The sequence below is a fragment of the Polyodon spathula genome, chromosome 29, assembly GCF_017654505.1.
Source record: "Polyodon spathula isolate WHYD16114869_AA chromosome 29, ASM1765450v1, whole genome shotgun sequence".
NCBI lineage: Eukaryota > Metazoa > Chordata > Actinopteri > Acipenseriformes > Polyodontidae > Polyodon > Polyodon spathula.
The window spans coordinates 3,135,351-3,154,504 of record NC_054562.1 but is presented as its reverse complement, the minus strand read 5'-3'; the positions used below and the strand labels follow the sequence as shown (position 1 = coordinate 3,154,504).

Sequence of the window (19,154 nt, the reverse complement as noted above, 5' to 3'; positions counted from 1 at the left end):
ATGATGTCAACACGAGTGGGAAAGCTTGCAGGAATTTTGACATTGTGATCAGGCATAGAGAGATAGAGAGAGAGAGAGAGAGAGAGAGAGAGAGAGAGAGAGAGAGAGAGAGAGAGAGAGAGAGAGAGAGAGAGAGAGATCTGCTTTCCAGAACCTTTAGAATGTGGTATTTTGCTGTACTAATATAACAAACTATGGGTGACTGTTACTTTATATAAATGATCATGTCATGCACAAATGTAAGAATTGGCTTTCTGTGGTGATGTACTTTTTTCTTTCAAGTAGCATATATCTATAATCATTTGCATGATTTATTTCAATTGTATGTAACAAAGCAGGATCAGTTTCCTCATCAGATCAATATATGATGTTCTCCCATCACCACAGAACCTAAAGCTCTGGGTGGGTGAGGATCCCTCATGTCCTTTGTGTTCATCACCTGCAACATTAAGGCACATTTTGTCAGGATGTAAGGTGGGTCTTAACCACGGACTGTTTACTTGGCGCCATGACCAGGTGCTGCAATGTTTGGCCTTAACATTGGAAGACAAGAGTAACCTGACCAATAAGTTGGCACCAGTTCCATCAAAGCATTACACACAAAAGACAATATTCCTCCATCCAGGAGAGCAACTACCAAGAAAAGGTGTTAAAACCAAACCTCGCCCAGGACAACTGGAAGCTGCTAGAGACTGGAAGATGCTGGCAGATGTTGGTCAACGGCTTATTTTTCCACCTGTGATTGTCATCACTAACCTTAGACCAGACATTGTCTTGTGATCTAGATCAGCATGCCTTGTTCATCTGGTAGAGTTAACAGTGCCATGGGAAGATGCAGTGGATGAGGCGTATGAGAGGAAGAAACTTTGTTATGCTCAACTAGCTGCTGAAGCGGAACAGCGAGGATGGAGATTCCGAGATTACCCAGTGGAGGTGGGTTGTCGATGATTTGTGGCACACTCTACAACTCGGTTTCTCAGAGATATCGGGTTCAGTGGCCAAGAGTTGCATCACACAGTGAAGAACTTATCTGAAGCAGCAGAAAGGAGCAGCAACTGGCTGTGGTTGAGACGGAAAGATTATGGATGGGGATCTCAAGCACAACAGGAGGAAAGCAATGCTGATGTATGGGTAAATAAGCTGGGCTGAACTGAGTGGGGGGTGGAGGGGGGTGATGCTGGGATGCTAGAATCACTGTCGAGCCCTCTTGAGGTGTCGTGGGCTAGTCGACGAAACACCGAAGATGGAAGGTGCCCACTTGAAGACCCCAGAGATGTACTCTACTTAGCTCAAACCAAACGGTTGTCATGCTGATGCGCTGGGGAGACCGCACTGGGTTGATCCTCAGAGCCAGCATCACAGCCGTTGTGTGTGCTGATGCGCTGGAGAGGCAAAATGAGCTCATCCCTGGAGCCAGCATTACACTTCAGCAATCAACACCAGACAGAAGGATATCTACATCATCAGATGGAAAACAACACAAATGGATGGAGATGCAGATGGATCACATTAGTTTACTGTAAAGCTACGTCTAAGTTGGTGCTTATCTTGGCGAGAGCAGAATTCAAATCAGCATGAAGTTTAACATCTACTCTCATGTAATGGAAATCATCAATCACCATATCTATATATCTATATATATATATATATATACTATATATATATATATATATATATATATATATATATATATATATATATATATATATATGGGAAGGACCTATTACAGTTTTGAACAGGATAAATTAGTTTATCTCTAATGTAATGTAATCACAGTTTTACATATATACTACCCTGTTCTCAGATAACATCCCAAATTATTTGCTTTTCCAAATTCAATCCAGTTTTTGGGATATTCTGCTCAGCTAACATGCATGCTCAGTTACCATAAAAAAAAACATACATCAGAACTGAATCGTGAATTAATTTAAGAGTAACCCTTAGTAAGAACATAAGAACATAAGAAAGTTTACAAACGAGAGGAGGCCATTCGGCCCATCTTGCTCGTTTGGTTGTTAGTAGCTTATTGATCCCAAAATCTCATCAAGCAGCTTCTTGAAGGATCCCAGGGTGTCAGCTTCAACAACATTATTGGGGAGTTGATTCCAGACCCTCACAATTCTCTGTGTAAAAAAGTGTCTCCTATTTTCTGTTCTGAATGCCCCTTTTCTAAACTCCATTTGTGACTCCTGGTCCTTGTTTCTTTTTTCAGGCTGAAAAAGTCCCTTGGGTCGACACTGTCAATACCTTTTAGAATTTTGAATGCTTGAATTAGGTCGCCACGTAGTCTTCTTTGTTCAAGACTGAACAGATTCAATTCTTTTAGCCTGTCTGCATATGACATGCCTTTTAAGCCCGGAATAATTCTGGTCGCTCTTCTTTGCACTCTTTCTAGAGCAGCAATATCTTTTTTATAGCGAGGTGACCAGAACTGCACACAATATTCAAGATGAGGTCTTACTAGTGCATTGTACAGTTTTAACATTACTTCCCTTGATTTAAATTCTACACCGAGCATCTTGTTAGCCTTTTTTATAGCTTCCCCACATTGTCTAGATGAAGACATTTCTGAGTCAACAAAAACTCCTAGGTCTTTTTCATAGATTCCTTCTCCAATTTCAGTATCTCCCATATGATATTTATAATGTACATTTTTATTTCCTGCATGCAGTACCTTACACTTTTCTCTATTAAATGTCATTTGCCATGTGTCTGCCCAGTTCTGAATCTTGTCTAGATCATTTTGAATGACCTTTGCTGCTGCAACAGTGTTTGCCACTCCTCCTATTTTTGTGTCGTCTGCAAATTTAACAAGTGTGCTTACTATACCAGAATCTAAATCATTAATGTAGATTAGGAATAGCAGAGGACCTAATACTGATCCCTGTGGTACTCCGCTGGTTACATCACTCCATTCTGAGGTTTCTCCTCTAATCAGTACTTTCTGTTTTCTACATGTTAACCACTCCCTAATCCATGTACATGCGTTTCCTTGAATCCCAACTGCGTTCAGTTTGAGAATTAATCTTTTGTGCGGGACTTTGTCAAAAGCTTTCTGGAAATCTAAATAAACCATGTCATATGCTTTGCAATTATCCATTATCGATGTTGCATCCTCAAAAAAATCAAGCAAGTTAGTTAGGCACGATCTCCCTTTCCTAAAACCATGTTGACTGTCCCCCAGTACCCTGTTACCATAAAGGTAATTTTCCATTTTGGATCTTATTATAGTTTCCATAAGTTTGCATATAATAGAAGTCAGGCTTACTGGTCTGTAGTTACCTGGTTCAGTTTTGTTTCCCTTTTTGTGGATCGGTATTACGTTTGCAATTTTCCAGTCTGTCGGTACCACCCCTGTGTCAAGAGACTGCTGCATGATCTTGGTTAGCGGTTTGTAAATTACTTCTTTCATTTCTTTGAGTACTACTGGGAGGATCTCATCCGGCCCAGGGGATTTGTTTATTTTAAGAGCTCCTAGTCCCTTTAACACTTCTGCCTCAGTTATGCTAAAGTTATTTAAAACTGGATAGGAACTGGATGACATGTGGGGCATGTTGTCAGTATCTTCCTTTGTAAAAACTTGTGAAAAGTAATCATTTAACATATTTGCTATTTTTTTTTTCTTCCTCTACGATTTTGCCATTTGTATCTCTTAAACATTTAATCTCCTCTTTGAATGTTCTCTTGCTGTTGTAATATTGGAAAAACATTTTGGAATTGGTTTTAGCTCCCTTAGCAATGTTCATTTCTATTTCTCTCTTGGCCTTTCTAACTTCCTTTTTGACTTGCGTTTGCAGTTCCGTGTACTCTTTCTGCGTACTTTCTTTTTGGTCCTTTTTTAATGCTCTGTAAAGTGCCTTTTTTCGCTGAATATTTTTTTTAATTGATCTATTAAACCATTTTGGCAATTTAGTTTTACATTTAGATTTGTCTACTTTAGGGATGTAATTGTTTTGCGCCTCTAGTACTACATTTTTGAAGAACAACCATCCTTCTTCTGTGGGTGTTTTCTCTATTTTACTCCAATCTACTTCTGTTAGTCTCTGTTTCATACCTTCATAGTTTGCTTTTCTAAAATTGTAAACCTTAACTTTAGTCTTTACTTTTGGGGATTTAAAAAACACTTCAAATGAGACCATGTTATGGTCTGAGTTTGCCAGTGGTTCTCTGACCTCTGTTTTAGTTATTCTATCTTCGTTATTTGAAAAGACTAAATCAAGGCATGCCTCGCCTCTAGTGGGTGCCTTCACAAATTGTGTTAGGAAGCAGTCATTTGTCATTTCCACCATTTCTATTTCATCCTTCGTGCTACCCACCGGGTTTTCCCATTTTATTTGGGGGAAGTTGAAATCCCCCATTAGTATGGCTTCTCCTTTGCTACACACATTTCTAATGTCATTGTATAACAGATTATTGTGCTCACCGTCTGAATCTGGCGGTCTATAGCATGCTCCTATTATTATGCCCTTTGAATTTTTGTCTGTTATTCTGACCCATGTTGATTCGGTTTTATTTTCTTTGTCCAGGTTTAACACCTGGGCTTCAAGACTGTTTCTTATGTATAGCGCTACTCCTCCTCCTTGTCTGTCCTGCCTGTCTTTCCTATACAGTGTATACCCAAAAATATTATATTCGTCCCCATCACTCTCAGATAACCACGTTTCTGTAACACCTATCACATCATAGTTACCTGTTAGTGCAGTAGCTTCAAGTTCTAGAATTTTGTTTCTGATACTTCTAGCATTTAGATAAATACATTTAATGGTTGTCTTACCTGAGTTGTTGTTCTTGTTTTGATGCGGTCTCCCTTCTGTTTTTTTGTTGATTTCTCCCCCCTTGAATCAAAGTTAACACTACACAATCAAAGTTAACACTACACAATAGGTACATGAAAATTCATTAAAGTAGATGTTTCCTTTATCAAAGGTTAATACTAAAATAGGCTAACGAGTAATGAGTTTCTAAAATTTTAGGTAACTATAACCCCATTCGCACTACTGTGCTGGCCCTGGGGCGCCGCATATTCAGGTCTGTAACCCTATTCACATTTGCTGTTTAAGGTGGCTTTGCGTGTTCACACATGTTACTGAAAAGCAGCCCTAAAATGTAGCAAATATCTGCAGCAGATGTTTCTTATTAATGCATAGTTTTTCAATGCAGCACAGTAGCAATTTCATGGTATATATATATATATATATATATATATATATATATATATATATATATATATATATATATATATATATATATATATATATATATATATATATATATATATATAATATAAAGAGCATCAAAAGAAACTTATCACTATTATAATACATTTATTTTTGGAAAAAAAGTTATATAAATGATGCAGATTGACGAAATGTTTTTGGTTTCTTTTTAAATCATTCAATCATTTATTTTTGACCATGACACACTTGAGTGACTATGACTGAAGCATATGCACTTAATCACCTAATTAGTGAGACAGTTGATTGGACGCTGGATATGGAGTGATTTCAGCTGTTGAATTGCAAGCTTGAATAAAAGCAATAAAGAAAATCACAGAAAAAAAATGTCTGTCAAGAGAGCAGCACCTTCATTCGATCGGCATGCTGGAGGCTGGACTAGGGCAGCGTACTGTGGCTCGCCATCTTGGGTGCTCACAGCCAGCAATTTCAAACCTGGCCTGACGATATAACCAGACACACTCTGTCAATGACAGGCCACCAACCGGGAGACCAAGAGTCACAACACCTGCCCAAGATCAACAGATCATTTTGCAACATCTTTGTGATGTTAATTGTTAATCAGCACAATAAAAAGACACTGCACCTGCTCTAACACAGAGCTATTCATTTTTTGATCACATCTAATGAATTTTATCCAAATATAAGTGATAAGTTTCTTTTGATGATCAAATATAAGTGATACATTTCTTTTGATGCTCTGTGTGTGTGTGTGTGTGTGTGTGTGTGTGTGTGTGTATATATATATATATATATATATATATATATATATATATATATATATATATATATATATATATATATAATTTCCAGACTGTATTGTTTTTCCACATTTTCTTTGCTCAGTGCTGAGAGTGAATATATACATTAGATTCAGCTTCTTCATACCCACTTGCCATCTGTGCAGCCAAAACATGGTAGCTTTTACCAGCACTTGCTCCACAGACACATCATCACCATCTTGGTGGAACACATACAGAGTATTAAAAGACACCATTTTGTCTATTTTGCTCCGTTGATTTACTAACTAGAAACCCGTACACATGTACCAATACAAAGTGGGATGCTATTAGTGGAAAATATCACTAAGTGATCAGCTTAACTGAACTGTATTTTCTCTTCTTTGATCTGTGAAGAAAAAAATGTTAGAATGATTTCTATATAGTGCACGGAAAAGTAGAATACAAAATGTAAATTATCCTCTCTGAGTGATTCTTGTAACAAAGATTGTTATTGCTGGGATTCTTCTTTTTATTCTTTCTGCCAAAAGTTCCTCAAAAACTGACAAAATTCAGTATGATGGTAGATGGTTATGGGACGTTAGTAGATTGTTAATTGAACATATGTCGTAGGTCACAGGTTTGGCCACAATATTGGATTGAAAAAAACCAAACTTTTTGCCTAAATTTGAAAATTCACCTTTTGAAAACCTCTTATTGCAGAGTTGGTATGCTTGTTGGGAGATAGTGCAAGATTAATTAATGTTTGTAAGAAGCTGATAGGTTGTGTGGTATGGCGACCATGTTGCATGATGTCATAATCACACAGAACAGACGTCATAATCACAAATTACATAGATCATCTTCTCCGATTGAACCAAACCCAATGGCAAACATGATCGTAGTGTGATTGTCGTTAGCACAGAACCGTCGGATTTTCAAACCACCTATAACCACCACGGGTCACTTCGACCCATATATTTTTAAACTGCTTTGTTATGAAAATGAAAGACATACTATCAGATACAGCTCAAAAGTTTTATTTATGAACTAAATATCTAGCATTTTCATCAAAGAAACACCATATTTAAATGAAAAAATAAACCTAAAAGGCTTTATTTTAAAATGAGTGCATATACAGCATGACTACAAGTGAAACAATAAATACAAAATACACATTTCAAAAGAAACAGGGGTGTACATATACCCGTGTTCAGGTGCAAATGAGTATATGTACACACGAAACTATAAAACCGAAATCATTGTTTCTAATATTACATATAAACAAAATATAATGGCTGCGTTGTACTATATGGAGACACGTACACATCTGCCAGCTGACTGTCTGCACCCAGGAGCTGTGTTGTAAACACAGACGCAGTTCCATTGAACACTATTGTGTTAACATGTGTAAACTGGTACATACAAACCTGTAAAACCGATTTTTTTCCTAAAAGTAATATAAAAAATATACAACATCCGTTTCATATTTGGCACAAAAGTTGTTATCCTACCTGCCATTTCAGTTTGCCATATGCATCTGAATGCAGCTTGCCATATTCCAATAAAAATGACTACTTTCAAGATTAAATATTTATTGTTAGAACTTGAAGCTACTGCACAAAGAAGTAATTACAATATGATAGGTGTTATAGAGTGATGGAGATGAATATAATATTTGTGAGTATACACTGTATAGGAAAGACAGGCAGGACAGAAGAGGTGGAGGGGTGGCACTATACATAAGAAACAGTCTTGAAGCCCAGGTGTTAAATCTGGACTAAGAAAACAAAACCAAATCAATATGGGTCAGACTAACGGACAAAAATTCAAAGGGCATAATAATAGGAGCATGCTATAGACTGCCAGATTCAGACGGTGAGCAAAATAATCCGTTATACAATGACATTAGAAATGCGTGTAGCAAAGGAGAAGCCATACTAATGGGGGATTTCAACTTCCCCCACATAAAATGGGAAAACCCGGTGGGGAACAGATGAAATTGAGATGGTGGAAATGACAAATGACTGCTTCCTAACACAATTTGTCAAGGCACCAACTAGAAGGGAGACATGCCTTGATTTAGTCTTTTCAAATAATTAAGACAGAATAACTAAAACAGAGATCAGAGAACCAGTGGCAAAAACTCAGATCACAACATGGTCTCATTTGAAGTGATTTTTAAAACCCAAAAAGCAATGACTAAAGCTAAGGTTTACAATTTTAGAAAGGCAAACTATGAAGGAATGAAACAAAGACTAACAGAAGTATATTGGAGTAAAATAGAGAAAACATCCACAGAAAAAGGATGGCAGTTTTTTTAAAAATGTAGTACTAGAGGCGCAAAACAATTACATCCCAAAAGTAGAAGAATCTAAATCTAAACAAAATGTATTCACAGGCAAGGTGTCGGCTTGAGTTTGTCAGTGTCACTCTTTTATTGCTCTGAGTACACTAAACTCAGGGTAAACGTTTATGGAGGACTATAACAGGATGGCGTGTATGGTCACGTCAGACCCGGAAGAAACACTCAGTACTGCCAGGTGAAACGTGAATTGCGCTGTTGCGCAGTTTAATCAATAAACAGAAAATAGAAGGTTGAACAAATGAAAAACACTTTGTATAATAAAACGGCACAGTAGCCAAAATGAACAGACAGACAAACGGTGGACATACAAACAAGTATTGTGCTGGTTGTAAGCCAGCACGTAGCAATTGTTAGTCTTAGTTTTTACCTCCTCTCCACACCAGTTCTCCACTCACGAACACACAACCCCGAGTGAGTGGAAACATGTTGTTTTTATGCAGCTGTACTGAGACTCGATTGTTAATCAGTCATTCAATTGGAGTCTCGGTACAACTGCACGTGAATTTACTTTGTGCAATTGCCCGTGCTCACATATTACATTTTACCTGCACGTGAAGTGCTGTGAAGTGCTGCTGCATGCCTAAATACAAATATACATTTTAAATCACTCATGTTCATAACCCATTTATATCCCGTGTACCAATGACTATACACCAACATTAACACACTACACTTAACATACAACACAAATAAATAGCACAGGGGCGGGGCACTTTGCCACAAGGACAGAGAGATGTTTTGGACTCCTGTAGTGGATTGTTCATGCACTGGGCTTGCAACATATCCAGACAACCTTTTAATAATCAAGAAAATCACACAGACTCATTTAATTTGAAGTTTTAACGAATCTTAGAGTATTAGTACTCCTTCAGATTATTAAATGCTTAATAATGGATCTAGTGGTTGCAAATCACTTTGGATCCCTGCTAACAGGCAGCCTGGGTGTTTCCATATAGTGCCTTTACAGGTTTAACAGCATTAATACTTCAATACAGTAATACAAATATGATTATCATATGCTTAGCCCTTAGGCTAGCCATGCAAAAAGCTGACGCACCCACCGCTAAATCCTACAACATACAATATATCACTCTCCAAAGCTTAATTTTAATTCCTGTACCTTATAGCAATGCATTAATATAGATGAAGTGTCATTGTAGAATACAACATAAAAACAAGAGCTGTCTTCAAAGGCAGACTTCTGAATATGACCAAACAGCAAGCAGCTTTTACAGAGATCTTCAAAGCATGGACCACACAATTGTAGTTAACAAGTTGGGTGATACTTGACTGGGGTTTTTACCCTGGCTTTTAGAGAGTTTTTTCTCTATTTATACTTCAGAAGACCCAATTAAATCTAATTATTTGCTCTGTTTTGACAGCTCTTATCTTTGTGCGAATAATATTTTTCAGAAAGTGCCAGTGACTCCCTTCTCAAAATGAACTGAATGTGAGCTCGTGGTTCACTATCTTCCACCCCTCCTTTCTGTAAAAATTAGGTCAACTAGAGTATATTTGTATATACAGTGTGTGTGTGTGTGTGTGTGTGTGTGTGTGTGTGTGTCTATATATAAAAGCACCAGCCATGCTGAGCTGGGATACCCCAAAAAACGTTTTAGTTTTATAAGTGTTTGCTTTATTGAAGCACCAGTTGGGGATCGTTAATGAATTTAATGAAATTACAGGTTTCACTCAAAAAGATTTGCAGTGATATTTTTACACTCTGTTTTCTGTAACTTGTGTGGTATAAGGAGGCTTGGTGGTCCAGCGGTTAAAGAAAGGGGTTCTTGATACCAGGAGGTTCAAATCACCTGGCTCATCCACTAACTCACTGTGTGTGTGAGACCCTGAGCAACTCACTGAAACTCCTTGTGCTCCGTCCTTCAGACGAGATGTAAAACAAACATGGTTCTATTGGAAGGGACTCTGCAGCAGCAGCTGTTGATGATGCAAAGGTCACCCCCTAGTTTCTGTAAGTTGCTTTGGATAAAGCGTCTGATAAGTGACTTGTTAATAATAATAAAGTATATGTGAAATGAGAACTGGCGGGCAGTAATTTCATAAAGTTCTGTTTTATGATTGTTTCTGGCATTTTACACGACTTGCCCCTTCCTCCACGATCGTCATGAGGAGAGCAATGCTAAGTTTTGTTTCTCAATAATTGTGTCATGCCAGAAAAATAATGTACACTACCGGTCAAAAGTTTTAGGACACCCCCATTTTTCCAGTTTTTATTGAAATTTAAGCAGTTCAAGTCCAGTGAATAACCTGAAATGGTACAAAGGTAAGCAGTAAACTGCCAGAGGTTAAAAAAAAAAGTTTAGGTTCCCAAAAACTGAAAAAAAAAGGCCTTTTTCAGGGAACAAGTAATGGGTTAACAACTTACAGCTGTTCTGCAGCAATGGAAGTAATTAAGCCTTGAAAGTTGATGCTAACAATTCCTACAGGTGTCCCAACTTTTGTTGATTACTTACAAACCCTCTGTCTGTATAAAAGCAGTGTTGGAACAGACTGTGTTACTACACCCTCTTAAGCATTATTTGGACAGTATTGTGCTGCAGGAAGTAGTATATTGCTATCATAATGGCGAGAAAAAGGCAATTAACAAAGGAAGACAGACAGACCATTATAACCCTTAAAAGTGTAGGTCTTTCCTTTAGAGAAATTGCAAAGAAAGCCAAGGTGTCAGTGAGTATAGTTTCCTACACCATCAAAAGGAACTTGGAAACTGGAGGAAACTCTGACAGGAAGAGGTCTGGCAGACCCAAAGCCACAACAGCAGACAAGTTTCTGAGAGTCAACAGCTTGCGTGATAGGCGGCTCACAAAACAACAGCTTTAAGCACAGCTTAACACTGGTTGAAGTAAGCAAGTCTCAGTTTCAACTGTGAAGAGAAGACTTTGAGCTGCAGGTTTGACAGGTCGAGTGGCAGTAAGAAAGCCATTGCTAAGATGGCAAAATAAGAAAAAGAGGCTTGCCTGGGCCGTGAAGCACCGACAGTGGTCTACTGAAGACTGGAAGAAGGTCTTATGGACCAATGAATCAAAATTTGAAATCTTCGGTTCATCACGCAGGGTTTTTGTACGCCGTTGAGTAGGCGAAAGGATGGTTCCTCAGTGTGTGACACCAACTGGCAAACATGGAGGAGGAAGCATGATGGTCTGGGGCTCTTTTGCTGGATCCAGAGTCGGCGACTTGCACAGAGTGTGTGGCACCCTGAACCAAAACGGCTACCGCAGCATTTTGCAGCACCATGCAATACACTCTGGTATACGTCTAGTTGGTCAGGGGTTCATCCTATAGCAATATAATGACCTAAAACATACCTCCAGGCTATGTCAGAACTACCTTAGAAGAAAAGAACAAGAAGGTAGGCTTCGAATCATGGAATGGCCAGCACAGTCTCCATCGAGCTGGTTTGGGATGAACTGGACAGAAGGGTGAAAGAAAAGCAACCTACAAGTGCAACACATTTGTGGGAACTTCTGCAACAGTGTTGGGAAGAACTTTCCGAACAGTATTTGATTTCCATTGTAGAAAGAATGCCACGAGTGTGTTCGGCTTTTATATCTGCAAAAGGTGGCTACTTTGATGAGTCAAAAATTTAGATTAAATTTTGTTAAATAAAACAATTCCATGATTTCTTTTTTATCTCCAATTGTTTATTTGTTCTGTGCTTTAATTTTAGAGTACATTGAGACATTAAACTGCGTAAATTTCAATAAAAACTGGAAATATGGAAGTGTTCCAAAACTTTTGACCTGTAGTGTATGCAGTGATATCTATCCAGCTGAAAAACATTCAGTTTTGTTAAACAAATAACGTGACCCACCCTCCATGCACAATACAAGCTTCCAAATTCCCAGAACTCCACGCTTGATGAAACAACCGAGGTATGTCCGTTTTTCATCTCCTCATACAGTTAGAATGCAAAAAACCAAACAAAAAAACAAGAGTTCATTAAAGTCTTTTTTATAAATAAATAAATAAATCTGGCAGCACAAGAAAGTCATAAAACCGAGAGTCAGTGAAGTAAAAAAAAAACTATTTAAATGAGTGGTGAGTTAAATGAAAAGTTTTTGTTTGAGTTTATTTTAGTAGTGCATTGAAGAATGCATGTCCTGCTTTTATCTATGTGTTGGCAGCTGGCTTCGCATAGTCAGAGAGAGAGAGAGAGAATGGAGGGAATAAATTATCTTTTCTGTATCAAAAAACCTTGAGCCATTTCTCACTATAATATTTTCTTTTTACATATTGCACAGCAGACATAGCCAGAGCAGTTTTTATTGTATTTCTTTAAAGTTATTGGATATTTAATTGAATAAAAAATGAATCTGTCCATCGGCTTTTAAGTTTAGTTTTTAATTTGAAAACTTTTTTTTTTATTTTTTTATTACGCTCCTTGTTTGAGATTTTAAAGGGACCAGCCATGCCGACCTGGGTTACCACAGAAAGCATGTTAGTTTTATAAACGTCTGCTTTATTGAACTATTGTGGATAGTTTAAAAAAAAAATTAAAATAATTTTTAATTGAACCAATGACATGCCTCGCCCTCCAGGAGCACACATTTTCAGCTTCTGGAACTCCACACTCGACTTCTCCTGAAGCAAGGTACCTGGCTTTGCTCCTCATACAGTTATAATGAAAAACAACTAAATAAAACAAGAGTTAATTAAAGCCTGTCTTGATAAATACATTGAAAAAAAGTAATGAAACTTGAAAAAGTCTATCAAATCATGAGTTAAATTAAATAAGGCAGCTTGGTGGTATTCATGTTGCAGTGCCGTATTCGAAAATGTCAGTCATACAATAACATTGCAGGTGTTTTTTTTTTTTTATATCGTAATAGCAATCCAATTTTTAAAAGTCTGTTAGTTTGATTATTGAATAAAAATGATCAAAATGATGTTATATATTTGGAACGGACACTAAGATTTCCTGTAATCTCATCAGAGCTAGTCCGGTTCCCAGCAGCTGATTGGTCTCAGAACTTTATCAAGTCTGGTCTTAAAGGATCCCAGTGATTCTGCCTCGACAACAAGACTAGGCAACCCTAGGCAGCCCGTTCCATTTGGAATTAATAACCAGGGCTGCTATACTAGAACTATATTATTGTATTAGAAACTACTGCAGTTCTGCAATAACCATTCTCTTTGCTCTTCATATTTTCACAAAAAGGTCAACAGCAGCACAGAAGAGGAGAAATAGACTTCACACCCCTTCTTGGAAAGTGTCCCTCCTGCAATTGCAACATTCGCTATGTCTGGTGTGAAGGGAAGGGATGGTTAGATTAAAGGTCGAAGCTTGGAGAGAGTTTGATTTGATAGTTATTTGAGCCAAGTTAAAACAATTCACTCCCAGCTGTCTAGAAAGATGGAATTTGCATTTTTGGAAAAAAAAATGCTGAAAAATAATTGTAGACATCAATTTCTTGTAACTTTTTTTTTCCTCATCATTTTCGCAAAATTTTTAATAATAATAATAATAATAATAATAATAATAATAATAATAATAATAATAATATAATAATAATAAATATTATAAGTATAATATTTTTACTATAATACTATAATTATTTGCTTGAGAAATTTCTAAAAATTATAAATTTCTATTGGGGTATGTAAACTTTTGACTACAGTGCATAATAATTAAATGAACTAGAAGATAGCAACAAGAACAACAACAACAACAAAAACACAAAAGATCTCTGTCTTTATACTTAGTCACCCGACTTTGTCATTTAAAATAATGTATTTTTTGCGGTTTGTAAACGCTACAGAAAAACACAAAAATGCACTTCTGCACATAATCCACCCCTCTCAGACACAGACCTTGAAAAATGACTGAAATCAGAGTTTGTGCTTATTTTTATTTCTCCCATCTGTTCTGCTCAAACAGTGTGTGTCTGCACTGCCAGTGACAGGGGAAAAAAAAACAACACAGTGCCGTCTCGATTCCGCCCTCTGGTGTATCTTTTCAATGGCAATGTCCACAATATCAAAAATACAGATGTACTTTCTTTTGCATGTTAATAAAATTAATTTACTAAACTTAACTTAATGTGAGGTTTAAAGTTATAGATTGGACTACTTTATTGGCAAAGGATATTTAATTAAAAAAAAAAAAAGTATAATTTTTTTGCCCTAAACATGGTTTATGCTTTTTTTTCCTTCAAATCCACTGTTTGACCTGGATTATAAATGCAATGTCACAGCATCTCTATACATTGAATATAGAGACTTCTCTGGGCTATATTCAACGTATACGGATGCCCTGTCGGGCCTTATTGCATAGCCTAACTTTTCCTAAATATGTGAATTGCAAATCCATTGTTTTATATTAGACAATATTAATAACACAATAATGATTACAAAGATTCATTTGAGGTTAAAGACTCTGCCCTTTATCAAAGCTAAGCTTGATTATGCTAACAAGGAGAAGGTAACAGCGTCCTATGGTAGCTAGATACAACTTAGACGTCCATTCTACGACGTGTGAAGATAACAGCATTCTTATAACTGTTACTTTTGTAAGATTTCATACCAGTTTGTCTCAGTGATATTGATTTTATCTGTGCTCAACAGGGTTAGGGTTAATGATTCTAGTTTAATCTCTCATTTGAATCTTGTTTTTGTTTTCAGCAGCTTTCCCCGGATCCGCACCCCTGTGAAGTTTCCCCTTTTGGGAAGAGCTCCCCAGACCCTTTCATCGTCACCCAGCCAGACCCCCAGGAGGGGGTGGGGGAGGCGGAGAGAGACAGGGAGAGAGTGGGGCAGCTTTACAAACTCCTGAAAAACTCTCTGGGTGAGGCAGGACTTCCTGAGAAACGAGATTGAACCAGAGAGCCAGAGAGAGGTGAGAGGAGCGGTAATGTGAGCAGGGTGTAAGGCAGGGGCACAGGGAAAAGACTGAATCAAGGAGGAGAGCAGGAAGAATAAAGGAGGGAAGAAAAATTAGATGAAGGGAAAGAAGAGGAAAAACAGCAGGGTAAAGAGTAAAGGTTAAGGAGAGAGACCAAAACAGAGAGCAAGGGAAAAAGGGATGAGGAGAAAGGAAGGAGAGAGGAGTACAGGAAAAGATCGGAGAGAAGGATGAGGAGAAAAATACTAAACCAGGGGTGAGGGGATAATAGAAGACTGGAAGGAAGAATAGGTCAAGTAATAGGAGGAGAGAGGATGGACAGAGAGCAGAAGGAAGACATTCATTTGTTTGACCAGTTTGTGTATGTGTCTGTCTGTGTGTGTGTGTGTGTGTGTGTGTGTGTGTGTGTGTGTGTGTGTGTGTGTGTGTGTGTGTTTCTATTCCAGTCTCCTCCAATTCAGACATCACCATCTGTGGATCCCCCCTGCCATACCTCTCCCTTCTGCTAGAGGGAGGCAGAGAAGACCCAGGTAAGAGAGAATTTTATTATTATTATTATTATTATTATTATTATTATTATTATTATTATTATTATTACTAATTGGTCAGTTAAGATACACTTTCATCCAAAACCACTTACAGAAACTAAGGGGAGAGCTCTACTTCATTAACAACTGCTGCTGCTGCAAAGTCACTTCCAATAGGACCTTGTTTGTTTAACATCTCATCTGAAGGACGGAGCACAAGGAGGTTAAGTGACTTGTTCAGAGTCACACACACACAGTGAATCAGAGGCTGAACAGGGATTTTAACCTCTTGGTATCAAACCATTTTCTCTAACCACTGGAGCACCAAGCTTCCTTTTATTATAAGCCATTCAGAGTGAAATGAGTGGAGAAACAGCTGCTTGGGTTTGTGAAGATTGTCGTTGCATTTCTTAAGACTTCTCAGCTGTATAGACGGGACAGACTGCACGTAAATAAAAAGGGAATCAGTCTACTTGGAGAAAAGATCCTCGAGCAGGTTCAGAAGCATTTAAACTAGAAAGGGGGGAGAAATCAATAAAAAAACAGAAGGGAGACCGCATCAAAACAAGAACAACAACTCGAGTAAGACAACCATTAAAAGTATTTATCGAAATGCTAGAAGTATCAGAAACAAAATTCTAGAACTTGAAGCTCCTGCACTAACAGGTAACTATGATGTGATAGGTGTTACTGAAACTTGGTTGTCTGAGAGTGATGGGGACGAATATAATATTTGTGGGTATACACTGTATAGGAAAGACAGGCAGGACAGAAGGAGGAGGAGGGGTAGCGCTATACATAAGAAACAGTCTTGAAGCCCAGGTGTTAAACATGGACAAAGAAAATAAAACTGAATCAATATGGTCAGAATAACGGACAAAAATTCAAAGGGCATAATAATAGGAGCATGCTATAGACCGCCAGATTCAGACGGTGAGCAAAATAATCTGTTATACAATGACATTAGAAATGCGTGTAGCAAAGGAGAAGCCATACTAATGGGGGATTTCAACTTCCCCCATATAAAATGGGAAAAGCCGGTGGGTAGCGCGAAGGATGAAATAGAAATGGTGGAAATGACAAATGACTGCTTCCTAACACAATTTGTGAAGGCACCCACTAGAGGGGAGGCATGCCTTGATTTAGTCTTTTCAAATAACGAAGATAGAATAACTAAAACAGAGGTCAGAGAACCACTGGCAAACTCAAACCACAACATGGTCTCATTTGAAGTGTTTTTTAAATCCCCAAAAGTAATGACTAAAGCTAAGGTTTACAATTTTAGAAAAGCAAACTATGAAGGTATGAAACAGAGACTAACAGAAGTAGATTGGAGTAAAATAGAGAAAACACCCACAGAAGAAGGATGGTTGTTCTTCAAAAATGTAGTACTAGAGGCGCAAAACAATTACATCCCTAAAGTAGACAAATCTAAATGTAAAACTAAATTGCCAAAATGGTTTAATAGATCAATTAAAAAAAATATTCAGCGAAAAAAGGCACTTTACAGAGCATTAAAAAAGGACCAAAAAGAAAATACGCAGAAAGAGTACACAGAACTGCAAACGCTAGTCAAAAAGGAAGTTAGAAAGGCCAAGAGAGAAATAGAAATGAACATTGCTAAGGGAGCTAAAACCAATTCCAAAATGTTTTTCCAATATTACAACAGCAAGCGAACATTCAAAGAGGAGATTAAATGTTTAAGAGATACAAATGGCAAAACTGTAGATGAAGAAAAAAAATAGCAAATATATTAAATGATTACTTTTCACAAGTTTTTACGAAGGAAGATACTGACAACATGCCCCACATATCATCCAGTTCCTATCCAGTTTTAAATAACTTTAGCATAACTGAGGCAGAAGTCTTAAAGGAATAAAATAAACAAATCCCCTGGGCCGGATGAGATCCTCCCAGTAGTACTCAAAGAAATGAAAGAAGTAATTTAAAAAACCGCTAACCAAGATCATGCAGCAGTCTCTTGACACAGGGGTGGTACCGACAGACTGGAAAATTGCAAACGTAATACCGATCCACAAAAAGGGAAACAAAACTGAACCAGATAACTACAGACCAGTAAGCCTGACTTCTATTATATGCAGATATAAGACGACACAACACAAAAGACGACACAAAAGTAGGAGGAGTGGCAAACACTGTTGCAGCAGCAAAGGTCATTCAAAATGATCTAGACAAGATTCAGAACTGGGCAGACACATGGCAAATGACATTTAATAGAGAAAAGTGTAAGGTACTGCACGCAGGAAATAAAAATGTACATTATAAATATCATATGGGAGATATTGAAATTGGAGAAGGAATCTATGAAAAAGACCTAGGAGTTTTTGTTGACTCAGAAATGTCTTCATCTAGACAATGTGGGGAAGCTATAAAAAAGGCTAACAAGATGCTCGGATACATTGTGAAAAGTGTTGAATTTAAATCAAGGGAAGTAATGTTAAAACTGTACAATGCACTAGTAAGACCTCATCTTGAATATTGTGTTCAGTTCTGGTCACCTCGCTATAAAAAAGATATTGCTGCTCTAGAAAGAGTGCAAAGAAGAGCGACCAGAATTATTCCGGGCTTAAAAGGCATGTCATAGGCAGACAGGCTAAAAGAATTGAATCTGTTCAGTCTTGAACAAAGAAGACTACATGGCGACCTAATTCAAGCATACAAAATTCTATAAGGTATTGACAGTGTCGACCCAAGGGACTTTTTCAGCCTGAAAAAAGAAACAAGGACCAGGGGTCACAAATGGAGTTTAGACAAAGGGGCATTCAGAACAGAAAATGGGAGGCACTTTTTTACACAGAGAATTGTGAGGGTCTGGAATCAACTCCCCAATAATGTTGTTGAAGCTGACACCCTGGGATCCTTCAAATTCTGGGATCAATAAGCTACTAACAACCAAACGAGCAAGATGGGCCGAATGGCCTCCTCTCATTTGTAAACTTTCTTATGTTCTTATGTTCTTATGTTCTTATGACTCTGTGGAGAACAATGGTCCACACCCACCCAAGCAGCTGTCTCTTCACTCGTTTCAATGTGAGTGCTTAACGAATCAAAACGCAACAGAGGGGGTGTGCAAAGAATGCAAGAGAAAGCACATTCTCCTCTTGATTAGAGGTATCCACCGAAATCTTAGAAACACACCAAGTCATTACATTACAGAGACGTAAAAATCCAATTCCTGACCCCCTATAGCAGGGCTTCTCAAACTCGATACTGGGGACCCACTGTGGCTGCTTGTTTTCATTCCAACCGAGCTCTCAATTACTTAACCTTATTGAACAGATAATTTGCTTAATTATTTGTTTTCAGCTCTTGAATAGTTGCATATTTCAAGTTAGCTATAACATTTTATAAGTAACTTGAGTTATAAGTAACACAACCAGGTGAAGAATACTGCTAAAACCTGCCTTCGCGTTGCATAGAGAT

The 19,154-nt window shown here is 37.7% G+C and overlaps 1 protein-coding gene across 1 annotated transcript in view; it reads right to left on the bottom strand.

The window, feature by feature from the left end:
* The window catches only part of pitpnc1b (phosphatidylinositol transfer protein cytoplasmic 1b), a 45,637-nt gene that overhangs the window by 10,168 nt on the left and 16,315 nt on the right, over nucleotides 1–19,154 (bottom strand). The window lies entirely within an intron of this gene.